The following is a 16,136-nucleotide window of genomic DNA, read 5'->3' as shown; positions in this document are numbered from 1 at the left end:
GTTTGTTTATCTGACAAAATAGTTTAGAGTGATCTAAAATAATCTACAGAAATTGTTAGGAGTCATAGCAAGGTTTCACATAGCCCTGCAGCAGATGATGGATGATAAGCTTATTGAAATCATTTACCTTCATCTGGTGAACATATGTGTTCCAATATGTCAGGACTGGTGCTGCAGCATCCAGAGAGTGAAGGCTGATTTTTGAGCAGGGAATTTGAGATAAGAGGGAGATGGAAGAAAACTTTGGTATTGGGCCTGAGCGTTAACTTAAATGATAAAAAATATGCTGTGTGACGGGTGTATCAGAGCATGCTCAGGAAGTCTAGGTCTTGGTTAAGTCTGTGTTTGGCACCATAGTTGGTGTGAAAATTATAGAAGTTGTAGAGTAACATACTTTTTGTGTGCACAAGCAATATACATAGAGGTGTGATACTACTGACTTTCTTATTACTAGTACCATCAATAACGCTTAAATGAACTCATCTGGTGTTCATATTGTGTTCCTATGGAATGTCTGACTTCAGGTGGATAAAAGTGCTCACACCATCTGTCCCTTCTGTGCAACAGGTAAGCTTCACAGAACTTATTATTAATAACAACATAGGTGTTATCTTATATGAGAATCTTTAAGAAGTTATATAGTTTTGGATCTGACCATATATTTGTGCAGTTTGACTTTGTTATGGTTTGAAGCAGTGATTTACTTTATTTTACGATTACTGCCTTAATTTTCTTATTCTCTTTCTGCGTCATGCTGTTGAAGAATAACACAGAAAACGAAACTTCTTAAAGAAAGCTTTTCTTCCTTTTTTGAACTCTACAGAAGATTTACAGAAACCTATTTTCAGAAGACTATTATGAATGCTATGCTCAGGGAAAAACACACTTCTATTATTGTAACTGTAGCTCTTCAAAATTAATAAATTATTATTCAAGTTTGTATATACACAGTAGAATTTAGAGACCATACGGCTTCTGACTGGAGGAAAAAAAAGTCAATTATAGATTCTTTGTTTATTTTCCAATTCTTAAGGGACTTTTAAAAATGTAGCTGCCAACTCTTGTGGAATCTCCTTTTAGGAAATAAGAGCAGCCCTGCATTTCCTTTTGAATACTATTATTTCAAGGAAATCCCAAGAAGGGTAGAGATTAGAAGCGTGAATAGAACACAATATTCTTTTTATTTTTCTTAGAACAATATTAAATTTTTAGTTGTATGGGAACTGCTGAATCATGGCCTGAACCTCTGATTGATCACCTGAGGCGAGCCATGAGTCAGCCAGAGGAGCACAGCTGAAGGCAATTCACCTGTGCTGCAGGAAGGGGTGGAGCTTGGCTCCATCCCTCCTAGACCTATTTAAGAGCTGGCTGCCAGTGGGGAAGGATCTCGTCTGGAGATCCCCTCTTCTGGTGTTTTTTTTGGGTGAGCCTAGCATATGGGTAGGCCTTCCATTTATTCTCTCTTGTTATCTTAGTCTATTTTGCCTAACTCTCTTGTTCTTTTTTGTGATTATAACATAACATCTTAATATCCATTTGATTATACATCGGTAAATAATAAAAACTGAAAAGAAATGCATATCACGTGAAATCCATTTTTTAATATTATGCCCCTAGGCTGCCAATGACTTTTAAATTGCTGAGGACCGGTACAAGAGAAAATCAAGGTTACTGAACAAAGATATGTAATCTGTTCAGCATACCTACTTGAATTTGCAAATGTGGAGTTTGTTACTAGGAAGAAAAAAAAAAAAAAAAAAAAAAAAAAGCATAAAACCGTGTTGCTTATAATTGTGTAAGAAGGAAAAAAAAATTAAATAGAGCTCAAATGCAAGAATGTGCAATTAGCATGTAAATTTGTGAATTCATCTGTTTCTAACTTTTCTCTTTGCGTGCACTTTGATCCAAATACTATAAAAAAGAATTAGCACAGCTTATGAAAAGTAATTTTCTAATAAATATAAGTATAGAGGTACTTCTGGTAACTAAAAGTGATGTTTTGTGCTACAGTTCTGCTAACCACAGTCTAGTTAATTGCAATTGAAGCTTTTTGCCGCTTCCTCTCTCATGAAAGTTAGTGAACAATTTGAGCTGCTGTAGGGAAAGCTGAAGACGAAATTATAGGAAACATTTCATAACTGTTACATATATGACAAAGGAAGGCAGAATGGTAAATAAGCAGATTCAAGACAAATCCAGTAAACAAAAGAACATGTTCCTGCCATAGGACTTGATATAAATGAGTGTTTAATAGAAATAAAGTCTTTGGTGAACTTACCTACTAAATTCTGGTAGGTTTCTACAAAGCATATGCAAATAGGTGTCTATTTGGACTTCCCTCTTAGTGAGATGAGTACTGCTAGAAGAAATGTAGATATCCTTGCCAATGATAGCATGGGTTTGGTTGTATCTGATATTCCTGTTCTGAACTATGGGACTGCTACAGCCTGTGATTAAATTATTTTAACATTTACTTTTAATGGCAGATTGAAAGAAACAAACCAAAACTTTTTATGAGTTTTACCATTGGAACTCTGTGCTAGTTCTGCTGAAGATTTCAGAAAAGGCACTCTGAACTGACTTTCGAGTAGCTTTCTCAGGGGGTCTTGTCATTGAAACTTTGAGGCAGAGTTGTTACTATCTAGTGCTGCTTCTAATATTGTATTAGAGGTTTCTTTTTATATATATATATATATATGTATTTTATATTTACATGGATAAAAGCACTAATCTTACAGGGGCTTGTAGAAGATTATTTCAACAATATAAGGAAGTGATAATGCTATAGAATTTGTAGAATTGGGAATTACATATACAATACTGTGATCCCCCTAGAACAGATTCAAATATTGTTGAAGATTGCCATTTCTAATTTCCTAGGTGAAGATATTATGTTTTCAAGGATAATTTTTGCTAATGACTGTTCTAATCCAGTGTCAATACATTTACAGAGTTGAAACAAAAAGTTAGAAAGCTATCCTCTATCCCTTGTGTAGCTGTAAGATATTATTCTGTTAACGTCTGTGTCTCAAAGCTTGCTGGGGACACAGATGGACTTGTTCAAGCCCAGACAAGTCCCTAGCAAGGATTGTGGAATCCTTTGTCTGAAGGACACAGACGAACAAGTCCTGCGCAAAGGTGGTGAGATCCTTTGTCTGGGGGATGCAGATGGACAAGGCCAGGGGCAACAAGAGCGAGATGAGCTGCAGCTAAATAGCTGTGAAGTGCTCCTTTGTGTGGACCTATCTCAGGATGATGGCCATCTCAGGGGGTATTCAATGACTCTTGCTCAAGGCCCATCCTTGTCACGTAGGCAGGAGAACAAGGAGGATAAAAGAGGAACTGAAAACCACGAGGATAGGTTTTCTGGCAACAGATTCCTCATGAAGCAGAACAGAGGTTTCTGGCAAGCAGATTCCTCGTGAAGAAGAGGGATTCCTGACGATCAGATTCCTCCTGAGGTGACTCCTGCATGCTGTCGAACTCTCCTGTGCCTGCTGCCTGAGCGCTGCTGCTGCTTCAAGGATTGGCTCCGCAACTTCCTCCTCTACCTGCTTGCTGCCCAAGGCCGGCCACGCTGCTGCTCCTCGCCCCCAGCTGCGTCTTCCTGGGACCTTCAAACGCCGTGCAACAGGACCGCTGCTGGATCCTGCTGGTGATTATCCCTGCTTTACACAACTGTTGCTTCTTTCCCATCTTTTCTATCGTCCTCCTTCCCTTCCCCATCTCCCTGATTAGGTTTTGAAATAAACTGGGTGGAACAACATATGAACCGTTGTTTCTTGATCTCACGCTGGGTATGCAGATATTAATAGAACCTCATCTCCCTCCTATAAATTGGGGCGAGACAGTAGCACATGAGCTCAGGAACTGTTACCTGCCAGACAGACGCTTAAAGTGGTTTTCTGGAACGGTAATTTTTTTTTTTACTTATTCTTTTGACAAGCCTAGATTATCTGAACTAGGTAATAAGCCAACTTTCATGGTAGTACAAGATTAATGAAACAGCACAATGTCATTGTAGCAATTAAGGGGATGTGATACTGTACTTGTGAGAGCAAAATGTGCAGAGCTGTTAGGTTCTGCCATGGACCATGCTCCTCAGAGCAATTTGGCCTTATGAATATGAATGACAGTTGTTTGAAGAAATGAATATACATATGATTTCAGTTATTGCTGGATGTTTTTTAGGAGTCTGTGGCTGAAAGAGCCAGTTTGTATTTTTATTTTTTATTTTTTTTTTAATTGAAACTTGGAAGGCACTCATGAGGTATTTTTCTGGAGACAAATCCTTTAAGCTTGAAAAAAATTCCTTCAGTTCCTATATATCTATTCAAAATATTTTATCTCTGCAAATGCAGATGTAGGAACTTGAGATCTTAATAATTCTTACCATACTGTTTTGTTTTGTTTGCTTTTTTTTAGGATGTTTACTACCTACACTCCTTTGTTATCTGATCTTTGTGTAAGACTGTTCAGTGTTCAGTTTTGTAGTTCATTATTTAGATTTACATTCCCACATGTTAATGAAATTTGGCCAAGTTTTAGCTTTGTGTTGACAAGAGTTGAGGAAGAGATGAGAGGAGAAAGAGAAAAGGAGGAGAGAAAGAAAAGAAGAAAAAAGACAAGAAGGAAAGTAATAAGAGAGAAAAGAGAAAGTAATAAGAGAGAAGAAAAGAAAATGAAATAGGGAGAAAGAGAAAGGAAAGAAGGAAAAAGAAAGGGAGGAAAGGAAAAAGAGAAAAGGGGAAAAAAATCAAAGGAATAAAGGAAAATAACAATAGAAAGGAAAAAGAAATAAAGAAAGGTGATGGAAAGCAAAGAAGACGGAAGGAAAGATGACTGGAGCCACAAAGATGAATAGCATCTTAAGACTGTAGTGTATCACTTTGGCATACATTTGAAGTTGTTTAAATATTGAAATCAGACCCTGATAATTTCAAAGCTGCAGTGGTATGCGTGGCAGTTAGCATACAATATTTGAATCATTTGTAAATTTTCACTTAAGAAAACTTCATGTAGTCACTGTATTTTAAATCGTTTGTTGCTTGACAATGAAATTCTACCTTTCCTACTACTTGGAAAAGGAAAAAGAAAAAGGAAAAGAAAAAGAAGAAAGTAGAAAAAGAAAAAAGCGTCTTAAACACAGGAGGAGGGACTTAAATCTGACTGGTGTGTTAATCTCTTAAAATCTTAAAAATTAATTTTACTGAACACAAAACTAAAGCTGATAATTTTCAGTAACAGTACCATTATCTGGTACAGTGCTGCGGAAGGACATCAGGGTGCTTCTGAATGAATGTGTGGGAATGAATGTGTGGGAATGGGATCTGCTTCACTTGCAGTGTCCCTTTTCCTTATTGCTAATTGTTTGGTCATGAAGGAAAAGCAGTTCCAAAGAGCACATTCACACACTCATGGAACATAAACTTTATCACACTGCTTAGCAGTATGAATACCAAGGCTACAAGCCAATGTGAGGGCACTTTGGCTAACCTTTAATGTTTTTTCTATTTACTGCAGGAACACGTCCTGATGCTGAATGTCACATAACTTTGAAGGATGAGCCATGCCCGATGTATACTTGAATTCATGCATAATGAAAATTGCACATGGCTTATTTTTAATTTGTCAGAAATTACAGACTGGAGTTTAAGGGTGTGAAAACTAGGAATATTAGAATTTAATTGCTATTATTAAATAGTATCTACCTTCTAAGAATTAAAAACTCAAGTCAATTTTGTATTCTATTCATTAAATAAAACTTTGATGTCTAACATCATGCCATCAAGGGAATGTAAGTTTCTCTAAACTATCTTCCTTCTGTTATTCTGATAGATGAGAGAAGCCAGAAGCAAAGGAGCGTATCATTGAAAGGCAACAATAAATATTTCTATAAAAGCATCAACAGTAAGAGGAGGGCAAGAGAGAATGTCCATCCCTTGCTGGATGTCAAGGGTAATACGGTGACCAAGGACCACAATAAGGCTGAGTTACTTAATGCCTTCTTTGCCTCAGTCTTTGATAGTAAAACTAATTTCTCTCTAGACACGCAGACCTTTGTGTTGGTAGATAGGGATGGGGAACAGAATGGCCCTGCATAATCCATGATGAGATGGTTTTGGACCTGCTCCAAAGCAGGGCACTTTCACTGAGTAAAAGACTACTGTCATCTGGTCACTTCTCTTCAATATGTAGAATTTCTCTCATGCTGCAGGAAATTACATGAGCAGCATGCATATGACATGGCTAAATGTTTTTCAAATATATTTGACTCATACATTTTAGCCATCTTATAGAATTATTGTAATAATTAGCAAACTGTATTACTTATAGTTTGCATAATGTTCTTAGGAGTTTTTCAAAACAACCAGTTTTGTCTTAGTTCAAACTACTATTTAAACTGCCAGCATAGTGCACTCTTATTTTGCTACATGGAGAGTAGGTTTTCAGACATGTCTTGTAATTCAGTATTCAGAAAACTATAACTTTACTAAAATCTGGTTTGCATTTTTAAATTCTGAGATCTCTTAAGAGTTGTCAAATTTCCTATTAGTAAAGATTATTTCACATACCTAAGATGTGCATCAATGTCAAAGACAAAACATAAATAAATGTGAATGACATATATCAGCAATTGTGCACTGAAGCTCAGTAGAAGGTAAGGTTATACATTGAAAGCATTACAAGCCAATTACTAATAAAAGCTTTAATATCATTTGATGGTTTTCATTTAAATTATTCACAAACCATATCTTTGTTTTTTTGTTTTATTTAAAAAAAAAAAAGGTAATAATTGATTGTGCTACTATTTATTGACCTACTGCTGTGCCTTTCAGTTTTAAGTTCCCTTGAGCAAGAACATGTAAACACACCAAAACCTAAAAGCAGATTATACATGTTATTTTGTAATAATTATAGTAAATTGATCTCACTTTTTAGATTTTTATGACTTAAAAAAACAAAAAGGCCTGTAAACCACACTAAAATTCTCTCCAGAATCTTTCAGATAATGACAAAACTGGAAGAGTACAACCTTTCTTTCTCAGTCTAGTTTGCCCTTGGAATTCTCCTCTGTTATTAGTATCCAGCCCTAACCTTGATTAGCTTGTCAGATCTGATAAAATCAGAGCACAAATAAGTGTTATTGGTTTTCAAGGCACTCTTCACCACATTTCTATACTACTTAAAAAGTTTGTTATTGAACTCCTTACAGATCAAACACTGTTAAAATGGGTCTGGGCCCAAGGTAGCTGGAATAAGCAGCTAGATGTCAACATAGACTAGAAATTATGCTTGTTACTTCAGATAAGCAAATCAAGCTTTGTCAGATCAAAAGAAATGTGGAATGGTGGTATTATTTTCAACTAATAATGTGCCAATGAAGACGACACATCTTTTTATGGCTGCATAGAATCTAGTATTAGAACATGAAATAGTTTACATTAATTTCTGGGCGCAGAACAATTAAAAAATGTTCTAATCTCACAGTTGTCTGGCATTAAAAAAATTCAGTGTTCTATAGTGATATATGATGATTCTAATAGACTGTTAGGTAGGAGAGTGTAATATTTGAAATATTTGTAAAATTTTTAGGGAGCACTCTTACTGAAGTTGGGACAATTTGGTAGGTTATTGTTGCTCCTATCAAAGCCCCATACATTCACATTAATGCAAACAGTGCATTAATTAATTTTTTTTATTGTTATAAGTTGATTAGCTTTAGTATCTCTTGCCTCTTCAAACACATATTTCAGAATATTGTTGTACTGAATTTGATTTCCTCCAAAGCAGTACATGATGTGTTATTTTTATGCCCTTCAAAGGACACTATTAGACAAGCTATAAAGTGTCTGATTTTATTAGCTTTGCTGGGCTTTATCAGTTTGTAAATGTGTTATTTTCTCCATTTATTGTGCCTATGGGATACAGAAATTGAGTGAGCTTCAGCTTAATATGTTGTCAGAAGGTAGCAGTGGCCTTACTTTAGCACTCTGCACTGTGATGCAATGACATTGAAGGTAGAGTCATGAAAATGTTAATGTCAGGGCCATTTATCAAGGCAATTCCTCACTACCACAAAACTCTGCTGTGACATTGAATTCAACAGGTGTTTTTTTTTGGTCTTAAGTAACGCAGAGAGTTCCTATGATGTATAATTTCTGGTCTCCGGTATCAGAATAAAATGTAGTTAATAAGAAGAAAGTAGGTCACGCATTTTAAATAAAAAAAAAAGTTCTGAAAGGCATTGAATTCATAGAGATAGCAGTTTTTGGAATGTTTAGTTGTCATCAATTTTATTCAGGGTTTGTGGTTTAGTATATTGCAGAAAATCCTCATAAACACAGCAAGAGCTTGCTAGGATGATCAGCCAGAAATTTATTTGATGCAATAGATTTTGAATGACAATAAAAGTAAGCTGGTATTGGTGAACTACCTAATTTTAACAACATGACTGTATTTTCTGAAGTTTTTTTTAAAGCAATTACAAATATATGTTTGTAGGAAAAGAATCCTGCTGTATATGGTCGTATTTTCATATCAGGCTGTGTTCTTACTGATGTTTAAACGAATCATATTTACATGGATGTATGTAATGTAAAAAATTCATTTGCATGAATGTAATAATGTAAAAGCTTTCCTCTTTAATGCACTTTTTTTTTTTCTTTCCTGAAAATGAATCTTAAAATCATATTGTAGAATAGCCTGGGTTGAAAAGGACCACAATGATAATCTAGTTTCAACCCCCCTGCTATGTCCAGGGTTGCCAACCACTAGGCCACGTCTAGTCTGGCCTTGAATACCTCTCTGGGCAACCTGTTCCAGTGAGTCACCACCCTCTGTGTGAAAAGCTTCCTCCTAATATCTAACCTAAACCTCGCCTGTCTTAGTTTAAAAAAATTCCCCTTTGTCTTATCACTATCCACCCTTGTAAACAGTCACGCTCCCTGCTGTTTACACGCTCCCCCAAGTACTAGAAAGCCACAATGAGGTCTCTCCAGAGCCTTCTCCTCTCCAAGCTAAACAAGCCCAGTTCTCTTAATCTTTTTTTATAGGAGAGGTTCTCCAGCCCTCTGATCATCTTAGTGGCCCTCCTCTGTACCTGTTCTAAGAGCTCTGTGTCTTTCTTGTACTGGGGGCCCCAGACCAGAATGCAGTACTCCAGAGGGGTCCTCCTCACAAGAGGAAGTTGATCACCTCCCTCTCTCTGCTGGCCAACCCTTTTTTAATGCAGCCCAGAACACAGTTGGCCTTCTGGGCTGCAAGCATACCCTGCTGGCTCGTGTCCAGCTTCACATCCAACAGGACCTCCAGCTCCTTCTCCACAGGGCTGCTCTCAAGGAGATCCCCTTGGCTTGCTGGCAGCACAGGACAATACATACATACATTATACAGTACTGAAACAAGGTTACAAAACAGATTGCAGTGCTATTTCTGATTACACACACAGCAAACCATAACTATGCCTCTTTTCCAGAAACGACTGTCAACATCTCACTCATCTCATTCCATTTTCAAGAAAAAGATAAATTTTTATGTTGCTAATACAGCTTCTTTTCAAATGAACTCTAAAGGAAAATTAAGAATGCTGAGCGAGCTGATTTTCCTCTCAAGTAATATCTCTTATTCCCGAATTCTTTCTCTTCAAAATAAGAAAAAAACCTAGAAATTCTATTTTTCCCCATAAAATATTTATTTTTAATGAGCTAGGAAGGAAAAAAAAAACAATGACAAAAAGCAGTAAGCAAAATGTATGAATGTAATCGTCAAGTAATATAGAATTCCCAACACAGTATATAACTGGGGAATATATGTGTATATATATATATATGTATATAATAACTGGTAAATATGTGTATATTAGAAAGCAGTAGTGATATTAATTCTAGATGTTATCTACTATTGTTATTTTGCTAAAGAAGGCTCATTTATCAATTACAAAATAATTACAGCATTACTTAGAGTTGATAACCATAATTGCTTCGGAATACCCTAGGATCTTCAACTACTGAAAAGTAAATAACAATTAAACATAGAATGGATCATCTGTTCTGCAACTGAAGAAATGTCTTTCGTTTGAAAAGTGATGGTCCGAGTTAACTTCAATAAATTAAATACAAAATTTATAAATATTTTGTAAGATTATCATTTTTAATAAGATATTTTTGGAATTAAGGATTTTTTTAGAGGTAACTTTGTTTTTTTTTTTTTAATTTTATGTTATAATTCTTTTTTTTTTCCGAAAACAGGATGTTTTACCTCAATAGATACAATACTGCTCTTTATTTATTTATTTTTTCCCCCAAAGGAAAACATTATCACTTTCATGGAAAATTGTCTAGCCTGCACCCAATCTAGCTAGCAAACTTAAATGGAATGTTTTATATTTTTGATTAACCATTAACCATTCTTGTCTCAAACCTATCTTCCTTGTCTATTTTCTTGTCATTACCTACCAGAGGAATCAGTAAAACTGAAAGGCATTGTAAAAAGGACAGTGTAAACTAAAACAGAATATGATAAGATAAACAGAATAAGCTAAGCAGAAGATAAGAAAAACAGAAACTTTGAGGTGGAAATAAAATATGTTCACAAGATTTTCTTTGAAGAAACTTGCTATCAGTTTAGCTTAGTTGTTTACCTATAGAGAGAATATGTGTTTCAGTTTGTTTTGTGTAACAGTCTATAAATAAATATTCTCTGCACATGCCACAAGAAACAGCTGCCATTTAGTAGGCTATAATTAACTTTCTTGCAAATGAACACTACTTTTACACAGAGATTTTACTTATTATTTTCTAATTCCTAAAGTAAAATTAAAGAGACCTTGAAAATGTGGTATGCCTGTACTTCTTTCTCGAAAAGTTTAACAAGTCCTATTTTGTACGTAAGCAAAGCTGTCTCAATCACAGACACTAATTTCATTCAGCTCATATGTTCTTAAACTGTGTGTTTTCTTGTTTCCAGATCAACAACGAAGAAAGAAAACATGGAAGATGGAGTCTGAAAAACATCCAACAAAGTTATTAGAAATTGACTAAGTTTTTCTTCTATGAGTACAGAAAAGAAAATCATGCTGCATGTTTTGACACCTCAAAATAGCTAAGAATGAAAATATACCAACAACAATGGGTAAGAAAGATTTAAGACTTACCATGTGTCATTTTATTATGATAGCCTTCATTTGTCACTTACCACATTATCTGTATTAGAAAGCAATTCCACCACAGCAGTATCACACTAGGAGGACTGTATAAAACCAACATTATCAGTAGCTTATGCAAGAGATTACTGTGAAATCCTATAGCAAGGTTTTAAATGTAATTAAAACTGTAGAATAATGGGAACTCTAGTAGTGTTTTTGTGTAGAACTGGATACCCAATGCAAACAATTAAATTTACAATTTCTATATCATTCCAGCAGCACAATCTGTTTTTACTAAGTCGACAAGTTAGGAAGTGTTGATATTATATTTTAATGTCTGCTGAAAATTGTTTATTATTTTAGTCAGAAAAATATACAGCTGGATCATCTAGGATTAGTCATCATAGATACAGATCTGAGAATATCCTTGGAGACCTTGGTCTCTGGAAATGGCATGTGAATGATGTGGTCCTTATATTCAGAGTAAGGACTGAAACCTCTGGATAAATGTAAAATGCTTCTCTTCCTCTTTACCTTGCAGGATTCCTGGCTGACTATAATTTTCTTGTGTTTCTCAGCTAAGTATCTGATCATAATACATAATAATCATGTTATTATTAGAAGCTAATATATGATATATATACTGGTGAAAAACCAGGAAAAAATAGGATATTTGGCTAAGTTATAATTTTTGGGATGGGGGTGGGGTGTCTAGATCAGTGTATGATGATTATGTTTTGTGTGCATTACTTTCTGTAAGAAAGAGAACATTAACACATTAATTGTATGTTGGGATTTCTTTTACTATACTCTTCTGTATTCTAATCTTTAACATCTAAACGTGAACACATTTGAGAGATATTTAAGAGTTAAGAAATACAAGCTATCATATTTTTTAAAAAAGCGTAATTTATGGAGGATGCATTGTGACTTTGAATTACGATAATAGTGTTTGTTTACTAAGACATTCATTTTGCAAAGCCCTTCTACTCATAGTAATTCTGAGTCTAGAATTTATTTGCCAGCAAAGTTGATAAACAATCATAGTGCATAAACATATTCTAACACTTTATTTTCAGCAAGAAAATAAACTGTTGTTAAGTTTGTTTTTTAAAACTTTTTCTTCCGCCAGATCTCTATTTAAAACCTTTTGCTTGGGTAATATATGAGAAAATATCCAGCACACAAATTACCAATGCACTTGATTATAGGTGTTTGAAACTAATTTTTTTAACACTATAATTTTCCTAAGAGTAATATGGAAAAAAAAAATTTACTATGTTCTTCTTACAGCCATATTTGTATTTTCTCAAGAGCTGTCTGCATTCACATGCATTTATCAAACCGTAGTTCTTCTGCATTTCTAAAACCAATGAAAGAAAATACATTTTATAAGAGGAAAATACTGTCAAATTTCAAAATAAATTTTGGTGGTGGTACTCAGTAACCATTCAGGAGTTAATCATATACGCAGTCAGCTTGAGGTAGTTTTCCCTTGAGATGAATAATACTTGGCAGGTTTATTTCAGTTTTCTGCCTACAGGCCAACCATTCTGCCACTGGCCATTTGCCTTGATGTCTGTCATCTGGTTTTGATCTCTTCTCCATTAGTGTACAAAGTAGATCAAAACTAGGCAATAAGCCATTTGGACTCTGTAAGGTCAAACATTCTCACTGCAAAGGATATAAAGGCAACTGCTTGCAAATAATTTTGACAAAATGTGAGGGATTTTAGAACAAGTACATCTTCAACTGGATTTTAGCCATGAAAGCACATAATCTCCACTATAGTATTGTGAAATTTGGAAACAGATACCTAACAGAAGGCTAAATGAGATTATGAGGAGACAACTGTTTGGCTCATTATAAAGTCAGATGCGTTCCATGGCATTTGAGTGGACAGAAGAGACCTGACGTTTGTGCATGGCTCATTAGAACTGAATTTGAGATTGACTTTTTTCTTCATTTAAACATATTAACCAACATGCACAGGATTCTTCTAGAAAGTATCAGTGCCACTTCTCAAGTGGAAAAACTCCTAATTGAAAATTAAGACACTAAATATTTCACTTTTCTATTTGTTCTGCATTGCTGCTATTGTGAACAAGAAAAAAAGTTACATATACCATGCCATCAGAGACAGGGAATATTAACAGTTACTTAATTTTCACTCCTTGCATGCCATTTCTTTTCCTATGTTTTCTTAGTAAGTACAATGTTTTTAATAGCAAAGTCCTATCATTTAGACTCCCATCATTTAGTCCTATATCAGTTATAACAGAAATGATGTCACACTTATCCATGTATAATGTAGAGGTCATAAAGTATGCTTTTATATTTTATATTCTAATTTATATTATTGTGAAACTTTATATGCTGGATTGTGACAGATCAATAGTCGTTCTATAATGAGAGGAAAAAAGTCTCACTGGGACCAGAATTTCATCTAGGATTTATGCAATGTTGTATATCTCAGCTGGTAACATTTATAACATTTATTTTCTACACTGTTTTAAGCTTGTTTAAAATTCATAATAGGAGAATCAGCAGTTAAAACATTGCTCTTCAGATCGTGAATATTAAACCTTTAAAAATCAGTGAGATATTTTATATATGGCAGATTTTGTATGTAATGAAATATTTGTAACACATGGCTTACATATTTTTGTTTGTTTGTTTGTTCAAAGAAATTAAGCTGGGAAGTAATGGAAACAACTTTCATGATATTTACATAGATATTTACCCAGTCAGCTTCACTTCTGTCCCTGGAAAGATGATTGGATGCCATCTCCAAGCAATTGGAAGAGAAGAAGGTTGTCAGGAGTAGTCATCATGGATTCCCTGAGGGGAAGTCATGTTTGACCAACCTGATAGCCTTCTGTGATGTTATCAATGTCTGGGAGAGCAGTGGATGTTGTGTACCTTGACTTCGGCAAGATATTTGACACACTGTGGTCTCCCACATAACAGCATTCTTGTTATGAAACTTTGAAAATGTGAGCTAGAGGAACAGTGGGGTGGATTGACAACTGGCTAACTCAGAATAGAAAGTGATGTTACTCAAAACCAAGTTCTTTGTGAACATTCTTATTAAGTCCATGGATAAAAACTAGGCACAGTTATGTAACTAAATATTCAAACTAAAATTCATTAATTTCAAATACCACTGCATGTGTTGAGATGTGAATGAATTCTCTTCATAAATTTAATAATTATGAGCAGAAAACCAATATTTCAAATGCATTTCAAGTTGTAGTATGTTCTGTGAAAGCAAATTCTGCAAAGAAACTATGAACTTGAGAAAAATTACCTCTGCGTATAGTATTAGGTTGCAGGACAAACATGTCTGACAATCAGATTATAATAGTGCTTACAAGGTTAGTTATTCACATATCTCACCACCAAGAGAAAACAAGTGATTCCGTGTTGGAATAACTGATATTTAAAACTGTATGGAGACATTCATTGACAGATGAGGAGAATAATTTAATATATGTAAAACTGTAATTCGAGAATTTATCCTACTGGCTTGTTAGACCTCTAATTCAACTTTTTAGAGAACGTGAAGTTTTTCATCTGGAGAGCCCTACAAACAGCTGGCAGATATGTTGTTTTCATTGTTTTATATCTACTAGCCTTGCTCATCTTGACATTTAAAACTGTGAAATACTGCCTCACAGACTTGGAATTAAGTGGTACTGACAAGTACTAATGTGGAAGAACACTAGTTCTTATTTGAACTCAGAAAATAATTGCAAAAGTTACATATTAAAATAGAAAATAGAGCAGCTACTAATAATAGCAATAATTTCTTCTGGCCTCAGCATCATGTGAGGCAGAGGACATATCACAGCGCTTATTCATTTTCCATTGATATCCAGTAGTTTTCCAAAGTAATATGTTGACTAGCATAAATGAATATGGTATTTGACAAAAGTTAAAGGGTAGTAAAGAAAAACTTCAAAGAAAATTTTTCCAGTTACAGACTTAAGAATATAACCCGTATTAGAGGTTTTCATTTAGTGCTAAAACTAACTTAATGGTTGCAAGATCTTACTGAGCTTTTGCCTTAAAAATGTGTGAAATCATCTGTGCTTGGGAAGATTGTAGATCTTTAGGTTTTCACTTGGGAGGTAAAAATGTAATAAAAATTGCATCAAAAAAGAGTTCAATTTAAAACATAAGATCAGCTCTCAAATATGCTTTTTAATTATTTCAATGCTGTACAGCAACAATCAGTGGTTGAAATTAATTTATCAAGATCCCACGAAAACCTGCAATCCATACAGAACAAGCAGCAAAAAACTTAGAACCAATAATTAGAATCAGTAAGAAACAAATAGAGTTCTGAGAGTGAATTAACAATTTCTTATTACATAAGCACTCATAGCAAAATATATATTTAGAGTGGTTCTCTTTTTCATAATGAACTTAGTTGTTTAGAAAAATAAAAGTGAAAAATGAGTAAAAATGATTTCTTATTTTTCCCTCTAATCTCTACTTCTGAAGTTAAGGAATATTTAAGACCACTAATTTTTCACTAATATCTGTTTTTTGATTGATACCATTCTTATAGTTAGCACTTCCAGTGTTTAAATCAATTCTGCAATACAATCTAAATCATTAATTTCTCTTTTACATAAGTAAAATCAATTGAAACGATTATATTTTCCTTAGAAAAAAACTTTTGTTGGAAACATTAAAATCTCTTTTTTACTGTCTTGTTATTAAAATCTTTTAAGTAAAATCAATAAAAAGTAAGTTCAGAAATTACCATAATTAAAGATTTTTTTTCCTTTATGGATAAAGTTTACTTATGCTTGCATATCTCCTAGATATTTAAACTTAATTTGCCAGCTATTCTTTCATATTTGATCAAGATGTTATGTTTTGAGAGAAAACCTTCGGTTTTTCACTTTATATAGTTAATATTTAATTTTCAAGACAGAAAAACAAAGCTGGTACTGCTATTGTCGAGAAACACCCAGTA

Source organism: Tympanuchus pallidicinctus, unplaced genomic scaffold (assembly GCF_026119805.1).
Source record: "Tympanuchus pallidicinctus isolate F22 unplaced genomic scaffold, pur_lepc_1.0 scaffold3, whole genome shotgun sequence".
NCBI lineage: Eukaryota > Metazoa > Chordata > Aves > Galliformes > Phasianidae > Tympanuchus > Tympanuchus pallidicinctus.
This window is presented reverse-complemented; position numbering follows the sequence as displayed.